Below are 12,913 nucleotides of genomic sequence, written 5' to 3'. Positions count from 1 at the left end.
GAGTCAGTGATGGACTCTGAGACCTGTACACTAAAGACGCAGCTGGAGCCTGAGACGGAGCCCAGACTAAAAGGGGCACAAGGCTCCCCTCCTCACGAATCCCCCAGCTCTCCTATCTCCCATCCAGTCTCCAGGCTCTGCCCGGGGGGATGTCTCCGCAGGGCAAGCCCCTCACAGACGTCCTGCTGACATGCCCCTGGCGACTCCCCCTTACCTCAGCTACATTCCTCAAGTCAGAGGACCTACCCTAGAGTGGTGACTTGTGGTGGCCCCCAAACTTAGCTATAATGCAAAACTCTGCACTGTAGACTCTCTACAATGCAGAGAGAGAGAGACTCTCTCTCTACTCACCCTCCAAGACCAGGAACGGAGGTCACCATCTCTGTGAAGTCTGCCTTGACCTCCTCCCCTACCCCAGCAAACTGGAGCATTAAGTACCATGGACAGAATGTGGAAGGCCATTTCATTCTTCAAGACGCAGAGACATCAAGTCTGAGTTCGGGGCTCATTGATTTCTAACGCTTTCTGATGGGTGCTCAGGTCTTTCTTTTAACAAAGAGAAAGCCAAATCAGAACCCACAGATTTCTGGCTGTCCAGCCCAATTTAACTGCCTCATTCTGTTTACAATGCCTTTGTTTTCTCAGTTACCTTCTGCTTGTTGTACTTAATACTGGAGTTTCCTTTAGTTACTGATTGGGCAGTGTATTCATTAACAGCTGTTTACTGAGCTCTGTGTTAGTTTCCTGTGGTTGCTGTACCAAATCGCCACAAACTGAGGGGCTTACGACCACAGAAATGTATTCCCTGACAGTTCTGGAGGCCAGGGCTATGAAAAGAGTCCTACAAGGCTAAGATCAAGGCGTGGCAGGACCATGCACACCACAGGGGCTCCAGGTGGAATCTGTCCTTTTGCCTTTTCTGGCTTCTGAAACTGCATTCCTTGATGCCTGGCCCCTTCGTCCATCTTCAGAGCCAGCAGAGTAGTGTCCTGCTTTAATTATCACTTTGTTTTCTTTTATTTTTAAAATATTCACTTATTTACTTTTGACTCTGCTGGCTCTTCATTGCAGAGCAAGGGCTTTCTCCAGTGACAGTGAGTCGGGGCTACTCTCCAGTTGCCATGCACAGGCTTCTCATTGTGGTGGCTTCTCTTCTTGCAGAGCACAGGTTCTAGGGCACGCGGGCTTCAGCAGCTGCCGCTCCAGGGCTCCAGAGTTCCGTAGTTGCGGTGCACGGGCTTAGTTGTCTCGCAGCAGGCAGGATCTTCATGGACCGGGAATGGAACGAACGCTTGTCCCCTGCATCGCAAGGTGTATTCTTAAGCACTGGACCAACAGGGAAGCCCATCACATTATCTTCTTCTGTTGCTGCCAAATCTTCCCTTGTATTTTTTTTAATAGGGATACTTGTGATTACATTTCAGATCACCTGGAGACCCCAAGATAGTCTCCCCATCTCAAGATTCCTAACTTAATCATATCTGCAAAAGCTCTGTGTGCCAAAGAGGTGACATCCACAGGTTCCAAGGAGTAGGACCTGGACCTCTTGGGGCTCTGTTATTCAGCCTCCCTCAACTGCTTACTCTGCCAAGCAGCACTGTAGGAACTGGGGACACATGTGTGGGGCAAGCAGATAAAGCTCCCTGCCCATGTGGACCTCACCCCCTCCTGAGGGAGAGCAGACCCAGAAACAATCTGTGTAAGCAGTGAGTACAGTGGATAGCGCGTCAGAGGGTGAGAAGTGCTACGGAAAGAGGAAAATGTACTGCAGGGTAGAGAGGGTCTGGGAGTCCAGCGGCAGGCAGAGGGGCCAGCCTGGGAGTTACGTGCTCAGGGGAGACCTCTGGGCAAGGGTATTATCTGAACAGCTTGGGGGAGTCATTCATATCTGAGAAAACATTTCAGGCAGAGGGAAAAGCCAGAGGTGATGGAACAGTTTTCTTTTAGTTTATTTAGTTAATATCTAGATTTTGGTTTCTTTTTGGCTGTGCTGGGTCTTTGTCACAGTGCTCGGGCTCTTTTCTAGTTGTAGTGCATGGGGCCTTCTCTACTTGCAGCACTTGGGATTCTCCTTGTGGCATGCGGGCTTAATTGCCCTGAGACATGCGGGATTTTAGTTCCATGACCAGGGATCAAACCTATGTCTCTTGCATTGGAAGGCAGATTCTTAACCACTGGACCACCACAGAAATCCAAGGAGGCCAGCCATGCATTGTGTAATTCCATTTACGTGAAGTACTCAGAATAAGTAAATCCATGGAGACAAAGTAGGTTGCTGGGGGGAGGTGGGGGGTGAGGGGTGATTGCTCAGTGGGTCCAGGATCTCCTTTCGGGGGTGAAGAAAATGTCTGGAGATAGACAGGAGTGAATATGTTGAGTGCTACAGAATGGTACACTTTAAAATGCTGAATGCCATGTTATGTGAATTTAACTCAAAAAAAAAAAAGTCAAAAAAATTTAGTTGAATTAAAAGAGTGAGTTGGGGCTTCCCTGGTGGCTCAGTGGTAAAGAATCCACCTGCCAATGCAGGCGGGTTCAATCCCTGGTTCAGGAAAATCCCACAGGCCACGTGGCAACTAAGCCCGTGTGCCACAAATACTGAGCTGCAACTGCTGAGCCCGTGTGCCCTAGAGCCTGTCTTCTGAAACAAGAGAAGTCACTGCAATGAGAAGCCCACGCACTGCAACAAAGCGTAGTCCCTGCTCGATGCAACTAGAAAGCCCAAGCTCAGCCACAAAGACTCAGCCAAAACAAATAAAAGAGTTGACTTAAAGGAAAATAGTAAGAGAGACTATAAAGAAAAGCAGGAGGCACTGGCCACAGAAATCAGGATAACAGAAACTTCTGGGGAGGGGGTGGCAGGAGTGGAGGTGGTCAGAGGTCTCAGGGCATGTGGAGAACTGGCTGGTGGTGGTCCCCTCTTCAGCGGGCGCTCAGAATTGGTGTTTGCTCTCCTATTTTTAAAAACCGCATAGGTGTTCTATGCATATTATAGTGCAGGATTCTGCACATTTTTTAAAATCTCAGAAAACAAAATAGTGAGTGGGTATGGAGAAGACAACGGCACCCCACTCCAGTACTCTTGCCTGGAAAATCCCATGGACCGAGGAGTCTGGAAGGCTGCAGTCCATGGGGTCGCTGAGGGTCGGACACGACTGAGCGACTTCACTTTCACTTTTCACTTTCATGCATTGGAGAAGGAAATGGCAACCCACTCCAGTGTTCTTGCCTGGAGAATCCCAGGGAAGGGAGCCTGGTGGGCTGCCATCTATGGGGTCGCACAGAGTCGGACATGACTGAAGCAACTTAGCAGCAGCAGCAGCAGCAGCTAGCAAAGGTAGTACATGGATGTTAATAGCATCCTCAGTCAGCTCTGAATATTCATTGGAAGGACTGATGGTGAAGCTGAAGCACCCATGTTTTGGCCACCTGATGCGAAGAGCTGACTCATTAAAAAAAGACCCCAATGCTGGGAAAGATGGAAGGGAAAAGGAGAAGAGGGTGGCAGAGGACGAGATGGTTAGATATCCTCAGCAACTCAATGAAGGTGAATTTGAGCAAACTCCGGGACACAGTGAAGGACAGAGTTGTCTGGCACGCCGCAGTCCATGGGGTCACTCAGAGTCGGATACGACTTAGCAATTGAACAATAGTAAAAACGCTATGTGGTGTTCCACGAAATGCCCCCAAGGGCAATTATCTGTCTCTGTCCCCTCCCTCCTCCACTGAGACAGCTCGGGAGATTGCCAGCGAGGCATCCCCAGGGTGCGTGTCGTGTGTGTTAAGTGACTTCAGTCTTGTACAACTCTTTGCGACCGTATGGACAGTAGCCCACCCGGGGGGTTTCTCTGCCTATGGAATTCTCCAGGCAAGAATACTGGAGTGGGTTGCCATACCCTTCTCCAGGGGATTTTCCATACCCAGGGATCAAACCAGGGTTTCTTATGTCTCCTGCATTGGCAGGCATGTTCTTTACCACTAGTGCCACCTGGGAAGCCTTCCTCCAGGGTGGGTGTGCTGAAATGGCACCCCCGCCAGGCCCAGCTCTGGCCCACGCTCTGGCCTACCTCCTACCTCCCAGGAAACAAGGAAATTGTTCCAGCTCCTTCTTTCCAGGGACAGGACCAACCCAGGGTGGAAAAAGGGTGTTATCAGCAGGATTCCTGGGTGCTCTAATTGCAGGCTGAGGGCTGAAGGAGCCTCATTCATCGCACACCCAGCTGGAGCTGGAAGGAGCCGGAGGAGGAGGTGGAATGGAAGCCAGTTGTTACTGGGCCTTCCCTTCCTCCAGGAAAACTCCCGGAACAATCTTCCCAGCCAAATCCACTCACATCTCTGGCCAGATCTGTAGGTGTTTGTTTGACAAATTCTATTTAACAGCTCTGCTTGTTGACCAACTACACATACTCAGGAATCTGACAGTTGTCTTTTGTTCCTCTAAAATAACATTAGCAAAAATACAGATTTGTATTCGTACAAAAGTAATAAAGATTGTGTAAGGAATTTGGTGCAAGTTCTAAAAACCTAACTCACATTGGGTTGAAAAAATTTTGGCTCACCTAACTGGAAATGTGTTTCTGGCTTCAGGTACAGGTGGATCCAGAAACTCAAGTGATAAGATCAGAATCCTCACTTCCTGCCTCTTTGTCTTTTCCTTCATTCTCAGACATACTCCCCCTACAGAGTGGAAACCCCAAATATATGCTCCATCTCTCACACCTGCAAAAGGAAGAAAGCTTCTTTCTTACAACTCTAAAAAAAAAAAAAAAAAAAAAACCAAATTAGTTAATGGTCTTGCATTGGACATACTTGAGTCTTGGGTCTTTTCTCAAACCAATCGCTGTAACCAAAGAGATGAAACACTATGATTGTCCAGGCCCGGATTGTGTTACTTCTATATTAGAGGAGCAGCCTCCCTTCAAAAACTGTATTGAAAGAGAGTGGAGTAAGGAGTGGGGTTGCTCAAGAACCACTAGGGTGCTGTTATCACAAGAAGGAAGAGTGTATACTGGTTCAGCACAAGCAATAAAAACCTGCTATACACTGTGGAGGGCTTCCCTGGTAGCTCAGATGGTAAAGCATCTGCCTGCAATGCAGGAGACCTGGGTTCGATCCCCGGATCAGGAAGATCCCCTGGAGAAGGAAATTGCAACCCACTCCAGTACTCTTGCCTGGAAAATTCCATGGATGGAGGAGCCTGGTAGGCTACAGTACGTGGGATCTCAAAGAGTCCGACACAACTGAGCAACTTCACTGGTTCATACACTGTTGGAAAATTGGATCATTTCAGGAAAGCACAGACAGCAAGCAGAGAGCAGCCATTAACCCACCATGGGACAATCTTCCTCCATAGATCCTCCAGGTTATCACTTCATGTGAGAGGGAACTCAGTCGAGCTGAGGATGATGCCTCAACCCAGCAACATAACACTGATCCAAGTAAGAACGTGAGAAAGAGAAGAATAGCGAAGGGAGCTTTGGCAAGACCATGAAGTTGGTTATCCATGGTCCTGTCAGCCTCCAATGACCAGTACATACCCAGGTCCTCACCAACCTTGGAACAAACTTCTGCCTCCTTCAATAATGCCACTCACCTATCCACCCATCACCAATTCGTTCATCCAGTTATCCATCTTCTCATATATCCATCTATTTATCGTCATCCACTTAGCTGCTAATTATCTTTCAAGCTCTGAAATCAGACTGGGCTCCTGAGAAATCACTATACTGGACCACTGGGGCACCTCCATTTAGATGCAGGTCTTGGGGCGGGGGGCAGGGGCCTGGAGAAGGAAATGGCAACCCACTCCAGTACTCTTGCCTGGAGATTCCCATGGACAGAGAAGCCCATTAGGCTGCAGTCCATGGGCTTGAAAAGAGTCAGATATGACTGAGTGACTGAGCAAGCAAACTGGGGGACCCACCCTTCATAACCCTGATGAACAGTTTTTGGAAATGCACAGACTTCCAGAGCACAACCAGAGCCAGGGGGGTGTCCTCATCACTCTTTCTCCCCATGGCAGAGATGTCAGGAAAGAGGATGACTGGGGAGATCACTAGCTGGTTCTCCAGGTGGAAAATTGGATTTGGATTTCTGGGTCAGAGTTTGAGATCTTGGAATAATCTAGTCCCTCTTGAGTGATGGGTGTAGTTCAGAGACTAAGGGGAGACTGGTTGCCCTGAGTCAGCTTGCCCCAGAGTTTTTGCACTGAGTCCAAGAAAAAGAAGAAAGAACAAGATCAGGACTTAGGATTGAGTTAACCTATGGCCCCAGAAGGGCCCAGCACACAGTCGGGATCAGGAGTCAATCTGTGCTCAGATCAGCTGAGGGCCAGGCCCAGTCCACGACTAGGTCCCTGGTCCGGCTGACCTCACTTTGCTCTCAGGCTTAAATGGAGGCATTGCCTGCAGGCACTTCTCAAGGTGGGCTCACCTTTCCCTGAACCCTCTCTGCCACTTCCCTAACCCTCCTTCTAGCCTTCTTCCTGTGACGCTCTTGCACCTGATATACACCATCACCCATCATCCAGAGCTCTTGTTCACATCCCCCAGGAGACTTCAGCCCCTGATGCCCTGTTTTATTCCTCTTTTTTTTTTTTTTAAAGTATTTATCTCAATGTATTTATTTAGCTGCGCTGGATCTTGGTTGAGACATGCAGGATCTTTAGTTGCTGCATATGGGATCTAGTTCCCTGACCAGGAATTGAACCTGGGCCCCCTGTGTTGGGAGCATGGAGTCTTAGCCACAGGATCACCAGGGAAGTCCTGCCTCATTTTCTTCTTGAATCTGTGCTCTCTCACTTGTGACAGATACCCCAGCTCAAAGAGCTACGTAGGCTTCCACAAAGAAGAGGGTGGGGGACTATCTTGACTCATTTAAATGAAACGTGTAGATGCATCTAGCTTTGGGCATGAACAGTCTTGGGACTTCATCCACCCCTCTCCACTTCATCCATCCCCACTTCCCTGAGCAACTTGCTGCTTGTCAAGACCACCTCTCTCCACACAGTGGGAAGATGGCCTCTGACACTCACCCTCACCACCCCAAGCCTATATTGCTTTGACAGCTCATTCATGTCAAAGAAAATGAGATCCTCCTTCCCCAGCTATACATATGCCAAACTCACCAAAGGACTCTGGTCCCACTTGGGCCACATGCCTATTACCGAGTCCAAGCTCATTCTGCTCGCCACATGAGAGGCCAATGAAACTGAGAGACGAGGGTTTGAGGCAGAGAATGCATCTTTATTCAGGGAGCTGGCTGACCAAGAAGATGTCAAGTTAGCACCTCAAAATAACCATCTTATCAGGGTCTGGATGCCAGATTCTTTTTATAGAGAGATGGATGGGGGAAGGTGAGAGAGCAAGGTAAACTGACTCTTTGTGACACCATGGACTGTAGCCCACCAGGCTCCTCTGTCCATGAGATTTCCCAAGCAAGAATACTGGAGCGGGTTGCCATTTCCTTCTCCAGGGGATCTTCCTGGCCCAGGGATAGAACCTGAGTCTCTCACATGCCCTGCAATGGGAAGCAGGTTTTTTACCACTAGCACCACCTGGGAAGCCCTGAAGCAAAGTAAAAAGGCCATTAATCTTGCAAACATCTCCTAGAATGGCAAGCCTCAGGCAAGGGATGTGTTAATAATCTCTTCCTTCCTGCTATCTACAGGTGGACAGGGTTCTGAACAAAGGCATTTTAACAGTCCGATAGAGGGGCAGGATTCTCTAAGGCCGGCCATTCTGTATGATTATAATAACAAAAGCAATGAAAAGCAAGTCAAAGAAACGGTCCCAACATGGAGCCAGAATTGGCTTTTTTTGGTCAACATTCCCACCTCTGAACCAGTCACTGTGGCTACAGGATGGTACACTCCAGTTGGCCACATTTGTGCACATACCCACCCCCAGAAAGCATGAGTTCCATCAAACTCACATGGATCCCCAAAGGATGGTGTCTGAGCGAACAAGCACCTTGAGCAAAGTTGATGTGAAGAACTGACTCATTGGAAAAGACCCCGATGCTGGGAAATATTGAAGGCAGGAGGGGACGACAGAGGATGAGATGGTTGGATGGCATCACTGACTCAATGGACATGAGTTTGAGTAAGCTCTGGGAGTTGGTGATGGACAGGGAAGCCTGATGTGCTGCAGTCCATGGGGTTGCAGAGTCGGGCACGACTGAGCCACTGAACTGAACTGAACAGATGGTAACAGTGGTTACTTAACACAATGCTTCTCAAATTCTGACATGCCAATGATTCACTTGGGGATCAAATTTAAAATGCAGATGCTAATTTCTTAGGTCTGGAGTGAGGTGTGCTGTACTAACCAGCTCCCAGTTGAGGCTGATGCTGCCAGTCATCACAGCATATTTTAAGCAGCCAGAGCTTAGTCATCTTTTACTTCGATGTTCCTCCAACTTCCCTTCAGGGAAGAGCCACCTGGGGTCACTTGTTAAACGAAAAGGTTTTCAAGTCTCTTTCCTGGTTTGGGTTGGAGGCACAGAGACTTGGATTCTAGCACGTTCCAAGTAACCCTTATCTCCCAGGATGCTTGGGAAATACTGCTATCTCATGGTTGCTTGGTCGCATGACGCACTTTGGCTTCCAGACCTTCTCTGTCATCCTCAAGCTTCACATTTTCCCCACCCCTCCTCAGGTGAGCTGGCCCCTGCCTCCCAAAGAAACCCACTTCAGCATTCTTGGGCTGCCCTTGTGACTCAGCTGGTAAAGAATCCGCCTGCAATACGGGAGACCTGGGTTCGATCCCTGGGTTGGGAAGATCCCCTGGATAAAGGAAAGGCTACCCGTACCAGTACTCTGGCCTGGAGAATTCCATGGACTGTATAGCCCACGGGTTCGCAGAGTCGGACACAACTGAGCGACTTTCACTTCACTTCACTTCAGTCTTGGAGAAAGAGGCACCCCGTCCTAAGGTCCCACCTGCCTTCCTCAGACCCCCTTGTTCAATTACAGCTCTCTTCACACTCATCTTCAACCTCTGCAGTCTCCTGGGCCCTCCTCTGCCTGTGAAAACTCTCCTATCCTAAAATTCCACTCCTGTAATACTCTACCTTTCTCCTCCCTTCATCACCAAGCTTTGTTTTTTGGTCATGTCTACATTCTACAACGTGATCATAGTAGAAAAAATAATATTTTAATTTTTTAATATATTTATTTTTTTTTGACTGCCTTGGGTCTCTGTTGCTATTCCCAGGCTTTCTCTAGGTGTGGAGAGCAGGGGCTTCTCTCTAGTTGTGGTGTACGGGCTGCTCATTGCACTGGCTTCTTTCGTTGCAGAGCACAGGCCCTGGGCATATAGAATCTTCCCAGACCAGGGATTGAACCCATGTCCCCTGCGTTGGCAGGTGATTCTTAACCACTGACCATAAGGGAAGTCCTGAAAAAGTGACATTTTTAGATAACTAAACTTATGCCAGCAAATTTGGAAAACTCAGCAGTGGCCACAGGACTGGAAAAGGTCAGTTTTCATTCCAATCCCAAAGAAAGGCAATGCCAAAGAATGCTCAAACTACCACACAGTTGCACTCATCTCACATGCTAGTAAAGTAATGCTCAAAATTCTCCAAGCCAGGCTTCAGCAATACATGAACCGTGAACTTCCTGATGTTCAAGCTGGTTTTAGAAAAGGCAGAGGAACCGGAGATCAAATTGCCAACATCCGCTGGATCATGGAAAAAGCAAGAGAGTTCCAGAAAAACATCTATTTCTGCTTTATTGACTATGCCAAAGCCTTTGACTGTGTGGATCACAATAAACTGTGGAAAATTCTGAAAGAGATGGGAATACCAGACCTCCTGACCTGCTTCTTGAGAAATCTGTATACAGATCAGGAAGTAACAGTTAGAACTGGACATGAAACAACAGACTGGTTCCAAATAGGAAAAGGAGTTCGTCAAGGTTGTATATTGTCACCCTGCTTATTTAACTTAAATGCAGAGTACATCATGAGAAACGCTGGACTGGAAAAAACACAAGCTGGAATCAAGATTTCCGGGAGAAATATCAATAACCTCAGATATGCAGATGACAACACCCCTATGGCAGAAAGTGAAGAGGAACTCAAAAGCCTCTTGATGAAAGTGAAAGTGGAGAGTGAAAAAGTTGGCTTAAAGCTCAACATTCAGAAAACGAAGATCATGGCATCCGGTCCCATCACTTCATGGGAAATAGGTGGGGAAACAGTGGAAACAGTGTCAGAATTTATTTTTTTGGGCTCCAAAATCACTGCAGATGGTGACTGCAGCCATGAAATTAAAAGACGCTTACTCCTTGGAAGGAAAGTTATGACCAACCTAGATAGCATATTCAAAAGCAGATACATAAGTGTAATAATGTACACTTAATCCACTGATTTACATTATAAAGATACTTTGATTTAACAGCTTTTGCTACCTCCCTTGTCCAGCTATCCAATTATCCCCTTTGGGTGAATTGTTAGTGGAGTGGCCAGGTCAATGAGTTGACACTTGTTGGGAGAGAGGAAGGGCCTTTTGATTTCAAATGGCTTTTTAGAAAGATTATGCACCACTTCCTACACCTACGCTCACACAGGCTATCAGACTACACCAATCAGATGGGCCATAGTGATGCTGGTTTAATCTGTATCTCTTTTGTAAATAGAAAGGTTGAGTCATGTTTATTTGGTATCTGTGTACAGATGAATTTCTTGGAAGATGTCCTCAGATAGCTAACACTCCCACTTCTTCCTTCCCCATTGACTCCTGCCAATCTGGGGTCCAACTTCATCCCCCCACCCACCAAGATTCTCCAGCACAGCATGGCACATAAGCATCCAATCAGTCCCTTCCCATCCTCATCCCATTTAATTTCCCTCTGTTACTGAACATTACAGAAGAGGCTATCTTAAAAAAAAAAAAAAAAATCAGGGCTGTTAGACTGAGTCTTTTTTTTTTAATCCAGCTTTGTTTATAGAAGTCACAATCTTATGTATCTAATTTGAGCTTCTAAAGTTTTGTTTATTTATTTTTGACTGTACTAGGTCTTCACTGCGGCACGGGCTTTTCTCTAGTTGCGGCAAGCGAGGGCTACTCTAGTTGTAAGTGGGCTTCTCATCGCAGTGGCTTCTCTTGCTGTGGAGCACGGGCTCTCTAGTGCAGGCTCAATGGTTATGGTGCACAGGCTTAGTTGCTCCGAGGCATGTGGGATCGTTCCAGATTTGGGGTCGAACCCATGTCTCCTGCATTGTCAGGCAGATTCTTAACCACTGAGCCCCAGGGAAGCCCTCTAGTTTGAGTTTTGACAAACATATACAGTCATGTAAACACCACCAAGAACATACCATAGAATGTTTCCATCAGGTCAAAAAATTCCTCTCTGCTTCTTTATAGTTAACCCCTCACCAACCCCAATCCCTGGCATCCACTGATCTGCTTTTCATCCCTGTAGTTTTGCCTTTCCTTGAATCTTAAATAAACCAAATCATACGGTATTGGAGGTTTTGTTTCTGGATTCTTTTACTTAGCACAGTGCCATTAAGATTCACCAGTACTTCTGCAAGTATTAGTTCTTTCCTTTTTACTTCCCTGTATGGATAAACCACAGTTTGTTTATTCATTCCCAAGTTGATAGACTTTTGGGGGTGTTTCCAGTTTGGGGCTATTTTGATTCAAGTTGCTAAGATTATTCAAGTACAAATCTTTCTGTGAACATAAAGTTTCTTCGGTAAATCCCTGAGTGGAATTCGGAGTTACTGTGAGACGTATTTTAATCTTTATAAGAAACTGCCCTGCTGTTTTCCCAGTGGCTATCCCATTCTGCATTCCCACCAGCAGCGTAAGAAAACTTCAGTTGGACACATCTTTACCAGCACTTAGGGTGATTCACAGCCCCACAGTGATTGGTTCAGAGCTGAACATGTGACCCAGGCAGGATCAATTAGAATCCCTCAGTGAGTTTGGTATAGGGAGGATCTCATTTTCTTTGACATAAATGAGACATAAATGAGACACCAAAGCAATGTGGGCTTGGGGCGGTATGCTTGGTATTTTCAGTCTTCATAATTCTAGCTGTATGCATAGACTCAAGGTCGTATCTCATTGTGGTTTAAATTGTATTTCCCTAATGAATGGAGCCTCTTTTCCACCTGCTCATTTGCTACTCATGTACTTTCTTAAATTTTTTTAATTAAATGAAAATTAGGGTAACAAATGCCCATGGTTTTAAAATAATTCAAAAAGTGCAAAAGGGAAAAGTCAATCCCCTTTACATTTCTGATAATGCTGTGGAAACAGGTGAGGAAACAAGCACAGGTCGCCTTCCCTCAGGTACATAGCTAGACAAGGGTGGGGCTGGGAATTATACCAAGGTCGTCTGGCTCCAAAGCCACCCTTACCCCCTTTTACATAAATGATATCACATCCTGTTCTATTCTGCTTCTGACCTTTTCACATCAAATATCTTAGATATTGTTCCAAATGAGTACTTATTAATCTTCCGTGTTTAATAACCCCCTATATTCCACTGAAATGCATATATTCCACTAAATGATGTGTCCTTATTAATTTTGCAAGTCCTCTATTGATTGATATTAAGGTTGTTTGCAAGCCTTTGCTACAACAAATCATGCTGCAGTGAATATCCTTGTACAAACCTCTCCGTACATATAAATAAGCATATCCATCCAGTGGATTCCTAGAAATGGAATTACTGGGCCAAAATGTGTATGTCTTTACTATTTTAGAGTGTCTATATCCCCACGTCCTCTCCAATATGTTGTTAAACTTTTCCATTCTTGCCAGTCTGGTAGATTTTTTTTTTTTTTTAGTGCTACCTCTTCATTGTTTTATTTAGTTTTTATATGTATTTATTTATTTATTTTTGGCTGTACCAGGTCTTCATTGCAGCATGCAGCTTCTTTGTTGCAGCATATGT

Source organism: Bos grunniens, chromosome 25, assembly GCF_055505025.1.
Source record: "Bos grunniens cultivar Pamir isolate PY7600 chromosome 25, Bosgru_T2T1.0, whole genome shotgun sequence".
Lineage (NCBI taxonomy): Eukaryota > Metazoa > Chordata > Mammalia > Artiodactyla > Bovidae > Bos > Bos grunniens.
Note: the sequence above shows the minus strand (reverse complement) of the source record.